Here is a 12,608-nt window from a genome sequence, read left to right as displayed (position 1 = left end):
ATATTTCACTGAAATTAATCTTTTATAAAGATTTATATTTTTTTATTTGAAAGTCAAAGTTACACAAAGAGAGGAGAGGCAGAGAGAGAGAGGTCTTCCATCCAGTGGTTCACTTTCCAACTGGCCACAACAGCCAGAGCTGCGCAGATCTGAAGCCAGTAGCCAGGAGCTTCTTCTGGGTCTCCCACGTGGATGCAGAGGCCCAAGAATTTGGGCCATCTTCCATTGCTTTTCCAGGCCATTGCAGAGAGCTGGATCGGAAGTGGAACAGCCAGGTCTCGAACTGGTGCCCATATGGGATACTGGTGCTTCAGGCCAGGGCGTTAACCCGCTACTCCACAGCACCGGCCCCTGAAATTAATCTTCATAAATTGTTCCTAAGAACATATCCATTTCATCTAAGTTTTCAATTCTATTTGCATAATGTATAAAGAATAGTACCTTCTTTTTTTTTAATTTCCACTGCATCAATAAACATTTTGTACTTGTCATTTTATTCATATATTTCTTCTTCCTTCTTAATAAGATTTCATAGTAATATTACTTGATTTTTTTATAGATGCAGGATTTTGGCTTATCAATTGAATCTATTTTCTCAATCTCCAACTCATTTTATTTTTATATTTAGGATGGGTCTCCTTGTGTTTTCTTTGGATTTCCTTTGTTCTTTTCCTAGCTCTTTGAGATAGGAACTTTATTTTTATTCTTCAGTTTATAAAGGACTTACTGTGGGTTTTTGGATTTTTTTTGGTGCCTAAATATTTAAAAATTGCATCTTTCTAGTGAATAGAGTGATTTAGTATGAGAAAGTGTCCTAGGTCACTTTTAATGTTTATTGGTGTGTATTCTACCTTTTATAATAATCAGAAAATTTGCTTTATTATTTCCATGAGTTTGCTGTATCTTTGTCCATTCCTTGTTTTTTTGTATTTTAAATAACTGTATTTTAGCTGTTTTTCTTGTATAGAGCTTAGGATTGATTTTTGCTTCATAAGGCAGTTTTCGTTGTTTTGTATTTTCAGGCCCTGGAAACTTCTTTTATTAACAAATAAAATTTTAAAACATTATAATTAAATATCTGTACACCATGTATTAGCACTTACATCTCTTTATAACTATTTATGTTTGAAGGCTTTGTGTTGCTCTCTCCTAACTATTTATAAAAATATATAACAGGTTATTTTGAACTGTAGTCACCCACTCTACTATAGAACACTAGAATTTATTCTTTAAATCTGTGTTTTGATACCCACTATCCAGCTTCCCTCTATATTCCCACACTTCCCTTCCATGAGAAACCTCTATTCTGCATTCAAATGGACATTTTTAGTTTCTACATGTTACAGAGGACAAACAATATTTGTCTTTCCGTGTCTGATTTATTTCACTTAACATAATGACCTCCAGTTCCATTCATTTTAATGCGAATGTCAAGATTACATTCTTTCCTGGCCATGCTTTTGTGGATTGTTTTGTTGTTGATTTTCTTGAGCTTTATAGATGCTGGATATTTATCCTTTATCAGTTGCTATAATTTGCAAAGAATTTCTCCCATTCTATTGATTGCCTCTTTACTTTGCTGAATGTTTTCTTTTTCAGTGCAGAAGCTTCTCAACTTCATGTAATTCCATGTGTCAATTTTGGCTTTGATTGCCTGTGCTTCTGAGGTCTTTTTCCAAGAAGTCCTTGCATGTGTCAATATCTGGCACAACTTCCCAATGTTCTCCAGTAATTTGATCAGATGGGGTCATAGATTTAGGTCTTTGATCAGTTTTGAGTGGATTTTTATGTAAGGGGTAAGATAGGGGTATTGGTTCATACTTCTGCACATGGAGATCCAGTTTTCCAGCAGCATTTGTTGAAAAGACTGTCTTTGCTCCAGGAATTGATTTTAGCTCCTTGTCAAAGGTGGTTGTACATATATGGATTGATTTCTGGAGTTTCTAATTCTGTTCCATTGGTCTACACATCTGTTTCCAGATTCCAGTTCCAGATTGTTTTGATTATAACTGTCGTGAAGTAAGTTTTGAAATCTGGTGTTGTGCTTTCTCCAGTTTTGCTTTATTGTTTAAGATATCTTTATCTATTTTGGGTCTCTTGTGTTTTCAATATGAATTTTAGCATCTTTTTTATATCTGAAAAAATGTCATTGGTGTTTTGAGATCCCATTGAATCTGTAAATTGCTTTCAGTTGTATAGACATTATGATGATATTGATTCTTCAAATCCATGAACATGGAAATTTTTTTGATTTTTTTAATGTCTTCTATTTCTTTAATGCTTTTTAATTTTCATAGGGATTGTTGACATCTTTGGTTAAATTTATTCCAATGTATTCAATTCTTTTTGTAGCCATTGTGAATAGGATTATCCTTAGAAGTTCTTTCTCAGCATGCGAATTGTCTTTGTATACAAAGGCTATTTTGATTTTTGTGTGTTGATTTTACATCCTGCCACTTTACTGAACTCTTATATGAATTCAAATTATTTCTTGGAGTCTTTTGGATCCCCTGTAATAAGAATTATGTCATGTGCAATAGGGATAGTTTGACTTCCTCCTTCCCAATTTGTATCCCTTTTATTTCTTTTTCTTTCCTAATGGTCTACCTGGAGAAAGTTACATGCACTGATAAGAAGAATCTGTATTCTACAACTGTGTGGTGAAAAGGTCTGTAGATGCCAGTTAGGTCCATTTGGTCCATAGTGTTGATTAGCTCTATTGTTTGTTGATTATCTAGTTGATCTGACCTTTGATGAAACTGGGGTATTGAAGTCTTTCATTACTATTGTATTGGAGTCTATGTCTCCCTTTAGGTCCGTTAAAATTTGTTTTAAATAGCTAGGTACCCTGGCCAGCACTGTGGCTCACTTGGCTAATCCTCTGCCTGCAGCGCCAGCACCCTGGGTTCTAGTCCCAGTTGGGGTGCCAGGTACTAGTCCCGGTTGCTCCTCATCTAGTCCAGCTCTCTGTTGTGGCCCGGGATGGCAGCAGAGGATGGCCCAAGTGTTTGAGTCCCTGCACCCACATGGGAGACTGGGAGGAAGCACCCGGCTGCTGGCTCCAGATTGGCGCAGCACTGGCCGTAGTGGCCATTAGGAGAGTGAACGGACAGAAGGAAGACCTTTCTCTCTGTCTCTCTCACTGTCTATAACACAACCTGTCAAACTGAAAAAAAATAGCTAAGTACCCTGTAATTGAATGCATATACATTTATTATCATCACCTCTTCCTGTTGATCCCTTATTTATTACACAGTGCCATTTAACAGGTTTTCTGTTAAAGTCTTTATGTCTGATATTAAGATGGCTACACCTGTCCTTTTTTGCTTTCCATCAGCATATCTTTTTCCATCAGAATATCTTTTTCTGACCTTTCACTTTCAGTCTACATGTATTTTTGTTGGTGAGATGTGTTTCGTGTAGGCAGCAAATAGGTGGGTTTTATTTCTTAATTCATTGTGCCAATCTGTATCCTCTAACTGGAGAGTTGAGGTCATTCACATTCAATGTGACTGTTGATTAGTAACAACTTGGCTGTCATTTTTCCATAAATATTCCTATTGTTTATCTTGGATTTCTTTTATACTTTAGGAGATATTCTGCCTTCACATTCTTTCATAATGGCAGCTATCTGTGTTTTTGTATGTAGCATATCCTTAAGCATCTTTTGTAAGGCTGATGATTGTTGACAAATTCTTTCAGTTTCTGTTTGTTATGCAAATTCTTTTTTTTTTATTTCACCTTCATTCATGAGAACTTTGTAGGGTACAATATTCTAGACTGGCAGGTTTTTTTTTTTTTTTTTAATACTTGGACTATTTCTCACTAGTCTCACCTAGCCTGTAGAGTTTCCAATGAGAAGTCAGCTGGGAGTCTAATTGGAGTCTCTGAAAGTAACCTGGCATTTCTCTCATACACATTTTAATCTTTTCTTTATGTTTTACGTGGAAAGTTTGACTGCAATGTGTTGTGGTGAAGATCTTTTCTGTTCATATCTGTTAGGAGTTCTATGAGCTTCCTGTACTTGGACGTCCCTTTCTTTCTCCAAATTGGGGAAGTCATCTGTAATTATTTCACTAAATAGGCCTTCTAGTTCGTTCTCTCCTTCTACACCCTTCAGGAACTCCTAAGACCTGTATCTTGGATGAATTGATAGCAATCCATAAATCTCCAACATTGTTTTAAGTTTTCTAATTTGTGGGTTGTTTTTTTTTTTTTTTTTTTTTGTCTGAAAGATTTCTAAAGTATTTTCTTCTAGCTTGGATATACTTTCTTCTGCCTCATCAAGTCTATTCTCATGGCTTTCCATCACATTTTTATTTGACCTATTGAATTCTTCATTTCTAATATTTCATTTGCTTTCTCTTTAATATCTCTCAATGTCATGGGAAAAAATTTCATGTCACGTATGGTTTTCTTTAGTTCATGTCTTTCCTTCTGAATGCTTTTCAGTAATCCTAGGATTAGTCTTTAAATTCTGTTTATAGCACTTCATCAAGCTCTTCTTCTTCACATTCTAATATTGAAATGTTGTGTTCCTTTGGGGTGTGGGAGTCATGGTGTATTCCTTGTTTCTGGAATTTCTGCATTTACTTAAGCATTTGTGTAGTTACTTGTTGGTTTTTTCTTCTGATGGCTGTTATCTTTGAACTATTCCTCTGTGGCTTAGTAGAATATCTTCACTTTCAGTGAATACCAAGAAGTTTGTGCTGGATATAGTCAGGGAGCTCTGGTCAGAACTGCAGTGTGAAGTGAGTAGGGTAACACCCAGGTTGGACATGGTAGATCCCGTATTGCTAACAGAACAGGGGGGAAATTGTCACTTCTGTTGGTATGATCATCCCTCACCTCCTCTGCTACAAGCTGAATAATGCCCAGTTGTCAGCCCACAGTGGGTTCAACACTCATATGCACTACTGTATGAACTGCACAAATGATCTTCAGAGTCCTCATTCTAAGCACAGTTCCCATTGCAGTAACTCACTCCAGGTAACCAAGGAGTTCTGAGCATGTGGGCCCACACCCAGTGATTTCCCAAAGATCCAGCTATACCCTGCATCTTCTCATATAGCCACCAAGTCCCCACAGTCTCTGCACACAAGGCTCCCACAGTCGCTGGGTGCAGGTGTTTTACTCTGCCCTGAAAGCCTGTACAGTCAACAGAAAGGAAGATGTTCCTGAAGCCAGCTTTGCCTAGGTGGCTTGAACTCTGGAGCCTGTGGTATGTTGGGAGACTAGGGGTAGCTCACTGTTTTATGTGGGTGCCCAGCCACCCCTATCAATCCTCCAAGCTAGGCTCAAAGTTAGTGGGGACTACGGATTTTTCCCTCCACTAGAATCTCTGTATTACATATGTGTACAAGAGCTACTGGTTACATGTTGCCCTCTCCCTTCCACTGCCACCAATACTGACGAGAAGATGGTGTCCTGTCTTATCCAGTTGCTGTGTACTCCCACAAAGGCTTCTATAACTGCTGCCTAAGCCCAAAATAGCTCCTACCCTTTCTCAGCTTGGCAGTGGGTACCATTATGGGAATAATGGCATGAGATAAATGTGCCCCTTTTACTTCACTGGGTTGGCAGCTAACCACTAGCCCTGAGAGCTTCAGTCTAAACTGACACCATGCTCTCCCACTGGCTATATCACCAAGGGTTGCAGCAGTCTGATCTCACCTCAACTCCAAGCTCCTACCCATTCCAGATCTCAGCTGCTGCAGTCATGTGTTGTGTCTGTGCTCATGTTATGCTTTGACAGAGGGTCTATGGTGATGCTCTTCCTTTTGTAGAATTTCCAGTTCAGTTTTCTCTCTTGTTCTCCCCTTAGAGTATACTTCCTACACTGTTTTTTTCTATTTATCCCCAGGCTAGCATAGTACCTCCTTCCCTATTCCACCATCTTGGAATCTCCAAGATTTTTTATTTGTTTATTTTAAAAGCAGAGTTACAGACAGAGAGAGGCAGTGACAGAGAGAAAGGTCTTCCATCACTGGTTCACTCCCCAAATGCCATAATCTAATTTTTAATTCTTTTTTTTCTTTTAATAAATACAATAAGCTTTTTACTTTTATTGACAGAACTAATATACTTGGTTTTAACTCAATCATATCATGTTACTTGTTATGTAATACCTATACCATGCTGCTTACTTTCTTTAGTGCATCTTCTTAAATTTTTTTCTTGCATTAAGAATACTTAGATATCCTATTGTACACCTTCATGCATATATATAGTTTATTGTGTTTTTCGGACATTTGTTTTCTTTTATACTGTATAGGCAGTAAGTAAATGCTATTCTTTGACTCCCACTCACTATGTATTCAGAATACAGTGATAGTCTAATTCCCCTTAATTCTTGGGATTTTTTTCCAAATGTTGCACGATATCATTTCTACTTTGCCAGAACAATCTTTGCATGTTATTTTTCAAGCCCTGTCCTTATTCTTTGCTTTTGTCTTATCTCTACAATTAAATATGGTAAATGCTCACTATATCATCTTTCTTATGTTTTCCGGGTTATCTGTTGGTTAAAGGACAATCATTTGTTAGATTCCTCAAGAGAATCTCATATGGACAGTTTGTCTTAATTCCTCCCTCTTATTTCCTTCTTTTTTTGACACATATTTAAGTGGCACTTTTCTATTTATCTAGTTAACCCCCAGAAACAACATTTTTCTCAGGCTGCAATCTCCAATCGTCTTTTAGCCCTTTCCCTATGCCTGGCTCTATGAATTACCAGGTCTCAGATCTTGGTTGCCTATTTATCCCTCTGTATTTGACTGTTTCATTGCAAGGCTAGTATTTGCTGTGCCTTATTCATGTCCCCTGACCCTCTCTTCTCTTTACTTACAAATACCTATGCCTTCTTTTCTCAGTCAACATATTCGTAAGTTTATAGCAATAATGTAAACTCTGGAAATTATTGTTTATTTTTCCACTTACGGAATATATAAAGTCAATGGTAGTCTTTGCCTCGAGGTAATAATGAAAATTTTGGCTTATGTGATATTTTATTTGCACTCATTGATCTTATGATATTGGAAGAAATATGAGGACATATTGATTTGCAAATGTTGAACCATCCCTGCATGCCAGAGCTAAATCTCACTTGGTACAGGTCTTTTTGATGTGTTGTTGGATTTGATTAGCTAGCATTTTGTTGAGGATTTTTACATCTGTGTTCATCAGGAAAATTGGTTATTTTTCTCTTTCTTTGGTTTGTAGTTCTCTTTATTTGTTGTATAAGGGATCTGCTATCATTTAAAGTTTATTCATGTATGAAATTAGAATTCAATAACTTCTTGGCTTTTTGGCTAAGATCAATTGTAAAATTGAAATTCAGCAGTTGTTTTTTCATTGTTTCTTTTGAGAAAGTAGCTTCAATTTTCTTGTCATCCTCTGGATGATAATATGCCCTTTTCGATTATCCACTTTTGATATTTTCCTTCAGAAACTTTTTTTTTTACATTTTACTATGATATCTTTAGATTCAATAGTTTTTTTGTTTGTTTGTTTTGCCAGTGTTTGTTGTACTTGTTTAACCTACAGTTGGTTATTCTTGGTTATGTTTGAAAATTACATCAGTATTTACAGTATCAGATAAACTATTGTCTAGGGTTCTAGATAATGTATTTTCTGTATGTTATAATTTTTCCATATTTTTCATAATTTGTCTCTCCATGTTTCTGACTAACAAGTTCTTAATTTCTCTTGATCTATCATTTAATTTACTAATTCTCTTTAGCAACATATAATTAGCTCTTGAACTCATTAATTTAATTCTGAATTTCAAATATTTACTTTTATAATTACGGAGATTCCTTTTTGCCCATTCTCACTATTTACAATGCTTCTAGAGTTCTTGGATTTTTTTTTAATTTCAATTAATATACTCGAAATAGTTGTATTAATGTCTGTGCATAATAAGGCATAATATCTCCTTCAATAGAGAATTTATACTTCATTTCCATAGGTGGCAACCCTAGACATCTTCTTAATGCAATAATTATTGTTGAAACCAGGTGATTTGAATTTAAACTTAAGTTCCTATAAGAGCTAGTCTGTCTAGGGCTAGTCTTTTTTTTTTAAAGAAAAGATTTATTTTATTTATTTGAAAGGAATAGTTTTATAGACACAGAGAGAGAGAAGTAGAGACAGAACAAAGAAATTTCCATCCACTGGTTCACTCTCCAAATAGCTGTAAAAAACAGGCCTGAGCCAGGCCAGAGCCAGGAGCTTCTTCCAGATCTCCCACATGGGTGGCAGAGGCCCAAGAACTTGGGCCATGTTCTGCTGCTTTCCCAGGAACGTTAGCAGGGAGATTTATTGGAAATGGAGCAGTCAGGACTTGAACTGGCATCCATACTGTACGACAGCTTGCAGGCAGCAGCTTAACCCATTATGCCACAATGGCAGCCCAAGGTTAGTCTTTCTAGTGTGTAGGCTTTTTTTTATTAATTTTATTTTATTTTATTTTTTTTTTTTTGGGTTTGTGAAAATATTTTAATGTCATACTAAGGTCAAATGCTTATGACTCAGGGGTCAAGCAAGTACCATGAATAAATAAAGATGTTTTGGTATAGGAAATTTTTTGACACTGGAAATTAGTTTTATGTACATCCCACTTTTTCTTTGTCAGTATGAAACAATGATATAACTGTAATTATAAATGACAGCCACCATTCATCCATTGTTTTACAAAAGAAATGATCAAATTTATTATAGTGATATTTTGATTCCCAGTGTACACACTCACATGCACACACAAATGCCTGCGGCTTAGAAAGGTCTGATTGATTTCCTTTAGTGTTTCTGTTTTCTATTGCATTGATTTCTGCTCTAATCCTTATTATTTACTTTCTTCCACATATTTTGAGCATAATCTGTTCCTCCTTAACTGACTTATTAGAGGTAGAATTGAGTTCAATTATTTGTTACCTGTTTTGTTTAATAAGTCTTTTAATGTTACAAATTTCTTTCTAAAAACTATTTTAGCTACATGTCTAAACTTTTGATATGTTGCATTTTCATTTCTAGTCTATTGAAAGTACTTTCCTTTGTTGCAACTGCTTTTTTCTTTGACCTTTCAATAATTTAGAAGTGTATTTTTCTGTTTCTAAATATTTAGAAAACTTCCAGCTGTCTTTGTGTTATTGATTTCTAATTTATTTTCCATAATTGTCAAACACTACATTTTGGATGATTTGTATTTTTTAAAATCACACAAATTTATTTTTGGCCCATACTGTGGTCTACCTTGATAGTTGGTCCATATAAGTTATATTTTAATGTTTAGGATTAGAGCTATAAATTTCAGTTTAGTCAAGTTGATTGGTGGTGTGTTATTCGTGTATTCTAAGTTCTGATTATCTTTCCACTTGTTCTACCCATTATTGAGAATGAGATTTTGCAATCTCCAACTAAAATTTTAGAGTGACCTTTTTTTCTTTTTGGTTTTATTCAGTTTTTATTTTACAGCTTTGTCACTATGTGCATGAATAATACTGTAATCTCCTCTCAAATTTTATTTAATTTATACAAGTTTGATGCATTTTATAAACAGCTTTAGGAGCATAGAGTCCCACCCCAAACAGCAGATTAGGCAAGAAGTTCAGATAAAAGAACTCCTGTTCCATATTCCTCTCTAGTACCATGAGGTTTCCACAAAACTGTTCATTGTTTGAGCCTGCTCTTTGCCTAATCTTTTGCAATTAGAAGACACCACATGTGAAAAACCTGCCCAAGTCCAGGTACAGAAGTCTCTCATCATTTGCAGATTACAATACCATAATTTTTCACTGCCTTGTGTGCTTGAAAAAAAATGTACATGAAGAACTTCAGCTTACAGCAATGGAAGACCAAATTGGTGGATATCTTATCAAAATCTTCCTACTGTGAATAACTAGAAAAACAAGAAAACATTTTTAATTCATTTGCATGTATCTAAAAGTTGATAATTTGCTTCAGTAACCACATCTACCACATTTAATAACTTACCAGGATCTGTGCTAATATGCTGTGCTATTTTATCATGTTTTTTAGAATAATTGTCTCTCAGCTCCTATGAAAAATCCTCCTTTGGATCACTGAATTCTGTTCCATTTCACATGCTCAAGAATCTATCTCCAGAAATTATTGCTTCTTTCCCTTGGAGTACACTATATTACTTTGTGCTCATTTTACCCCCTTCACAATGTATACTCATTTCTGTCCACCTCCTTTCATCCCATTGTCTCTTGAATCCATGAAAATCAGTCAGCTTTCTTAATACTCCACCAAACTTCTTATTCTGATGTGGCCATAATTTTATTTAAAAAATTTTAATAATAGAACAAATTTAATGTAGTCCATAGATACAGTTCTAAGAATATGATATATACCTTGTTCCTTCCATCTTTTTCTTCCTTCCTTTTTCGTTTTCTTTTACAATACAATTGTAATTTACATGATAATAAAAGGCTTAGTATTCCACTAAATAAAGAGTTCAATATGTAATAAGTAAAAAGACAATAGTCCAAAATAGTATAGGCAAGAGATATTAACAATAATCAAGTGAAAAGATGCCAATTTCACTCATACACTAAATTTTGAATTAGTCATATTAAAACTGGAGCAGTATAGTATTCTTAACCATTTGTTTGATGAATATAAAACAAAGTTTGACAAAACTATATTTGTAGCAGTACTAGTATACACCGACATCTCCATTTTTGTCTTTGTTTTTTGATTTTTTTCTTTTTTAATGCAAAAGGAATAACATGTAGTATTTGTCTTTCTATGTCTGGATTATTTTACTCAACATTTTGTCCTCCAGTTGTATCCATTTTGATGCATTCTAATTTGTTTTTGTAGCTGAATAGCCCATTAAATATGTATATATACATATATATGTGTATATGTATACATATGTACATATTTGTATACCACATTTTCATTATCCATTCATCTGATGATGGACAACTTGTTTGCTTCCGTATTTTGGTTTTTATGAACAGTGCTGCCATAAACATGGTGGTGCAGGTATCTCTGATACAGTAGCTTCATGTCTCTTAGAAAATTACTCAGTAGTGGGATCACTGGATCATGTGGCAAATCTATATTTATAGATTTTCAGAGCACTAATCTGATATGAGAGGACTGTAAAGAGGGATGCAACTTACCCCACTGTGCTATAACTCTGGCTCCCCCCAAACATTTTTCAGATGACACAGTGACCTCAAATTCAAAAGCCAACAATCTGAGCTCACTTGAGCAAACAAGGTAACATCTAAATTTATATTATGACTACATTATTGGACTTGCTCTCTCTCCATATCCATTCCTCCTTATCTGATGCATTACACTTATCCTTCTTAAATCCACTACACTAATCTCTTTGCTGCCTCTTCCCTGGGACCATCACACCACCCATCAATTTCCACTTGCTGTTCCTGCTGTTAGAAGAATTTCCCCCAGATGTTTCTGTGCCTCTTCTCTTCACTTAGGTTTTGACTCAAATGACAAGTCATCAAAGAGACCTTCCAATGTGACATTATTCAAAATAGCACACACCACATCATTTTGCACTCCTGTGCTTCTGTGCTTAGCATTTATGACCTCCCAAAATTATGTATTTGTTTATAGTTTCCCCTTCTTAAAATGTACCTCCAGTAGAATAAGGACCTGTTCTTGCTCAGATTTGAATCCCAAACAGCTAGAAAAGCACGTGATACATGGTAAACCACAGTAAATATTTCTTGAATTAATTTGAAATATAATTTAAGCTAGTAATAAGGACCTAGCTGGAAAATTTGCTAATCTCTACTATTAACAAAATTTTGTTACACTAACTAGATGAAAGCAATAGGGTTTATATTAATTAGTTCTCCACTCCTCAACTAAATCATTTTTAAAATGTTTGCTTATTTTTATTCATTTGAAAGGCAGAGTGACAGAAAAACAAATACATCTTTATCCTCTGGATCACTCTTTAGTACTCACAACGGGTTGAAGCCAGGAGCCAGGAATTCCATATGGTCACTCATGTGGGAGGCAGGGATGCAAGCACTTGAGCTATCATCTCTTGCCTCCTAGGTGCATTAGCAGGAACCTGGATCAGAAGCTAGAGGCAGCACCTGATCTCAGGCACTCCTGTGTTGCAGGTGTCCAAGGGGAATGCCTTAATCTGCACTATACTGCTGTCCCCACCTCAACTAAATATTTGTAATAATCTGATTTGATGAAAAAGCAACCAATTCTTATATAGCAGATTTGGACAAATGGAACAAAGAAAGTAAGACCTACTATTGGTGGAATTGAGTGTGTGGGAAGAACTCTATTAACATATTTTAGCTTTTGAAAGGGTGGGCTGCAGTGATCCCACCAACTTGATCAATCAACATAGGGAGCTCCAACTTGAACCCCCATAATTTAGGCAGAAATAAACTACAGAAGATAAGCAGTGGTGGTGTGGCATAACAGCAATGAGGTCCTATTCCAAGAAAGGGCAGTCACACCTGTCACCAAAAAAACCCCGAGACCATGAAAGCATTGTATCTTACATGCCAAAGTAGAAAATAGAACAAAAAAGTAAGTGATGCAGTTTACTTTCTTTTTTCCTTTTCTGCTTATAA

At 35.5% G+C, this 12,608-nt stretch overlaps 1 long non-coding RNA gene across 2 annotated transcripts in view; it reads left to right on the top strand.

The window, feature by feature from the left end:
• Window positions 1-12,608, top strand: part of LOC149123779 (uncharacterized) — a 107,397-nt gene that overhangs the window by 74,221 nt on the left and 20,568 nt on the right. The window contains exon 3 of one of the 2 annotated variants that reach the window (XR_016214123.1): window positions 11,199-11,219. The exons of the other annotated variant lie outside the window; for it this stretch is intronic. This is a non-coding gene — a long non-coding RNA (uncharacterized LOC149123779). Of the gene's footprint in view, window positions 1-11,198; window positions 11,220-12,608 lie in introns of those variants that run through there. 2 annotated transcript variants of the gene reach the window in all.

The sequence above is a fragment of the Oryctolagus cuniculus genome, chromosome 10, assembly GCF_051225735.1.
Source record: "Oryctolagus cuniculus isolate XC-2025 breed Fujian yellow rabbit chromosome 10, ASM5122573v1, whole genome shotgun sequence".
Taxonomy (NCBI): Eukaryota; Metazoa; Chordata; class Mammalia; order Lagomorpha; family Leporidae; genus Oryctolagus; species Oryctolagus cuniculus.
The sequence above is the reverse complement of the archived record's forward strand: the minus strand, read 5'-3'. Positions and strand labels throughout refer to the sequence as shown.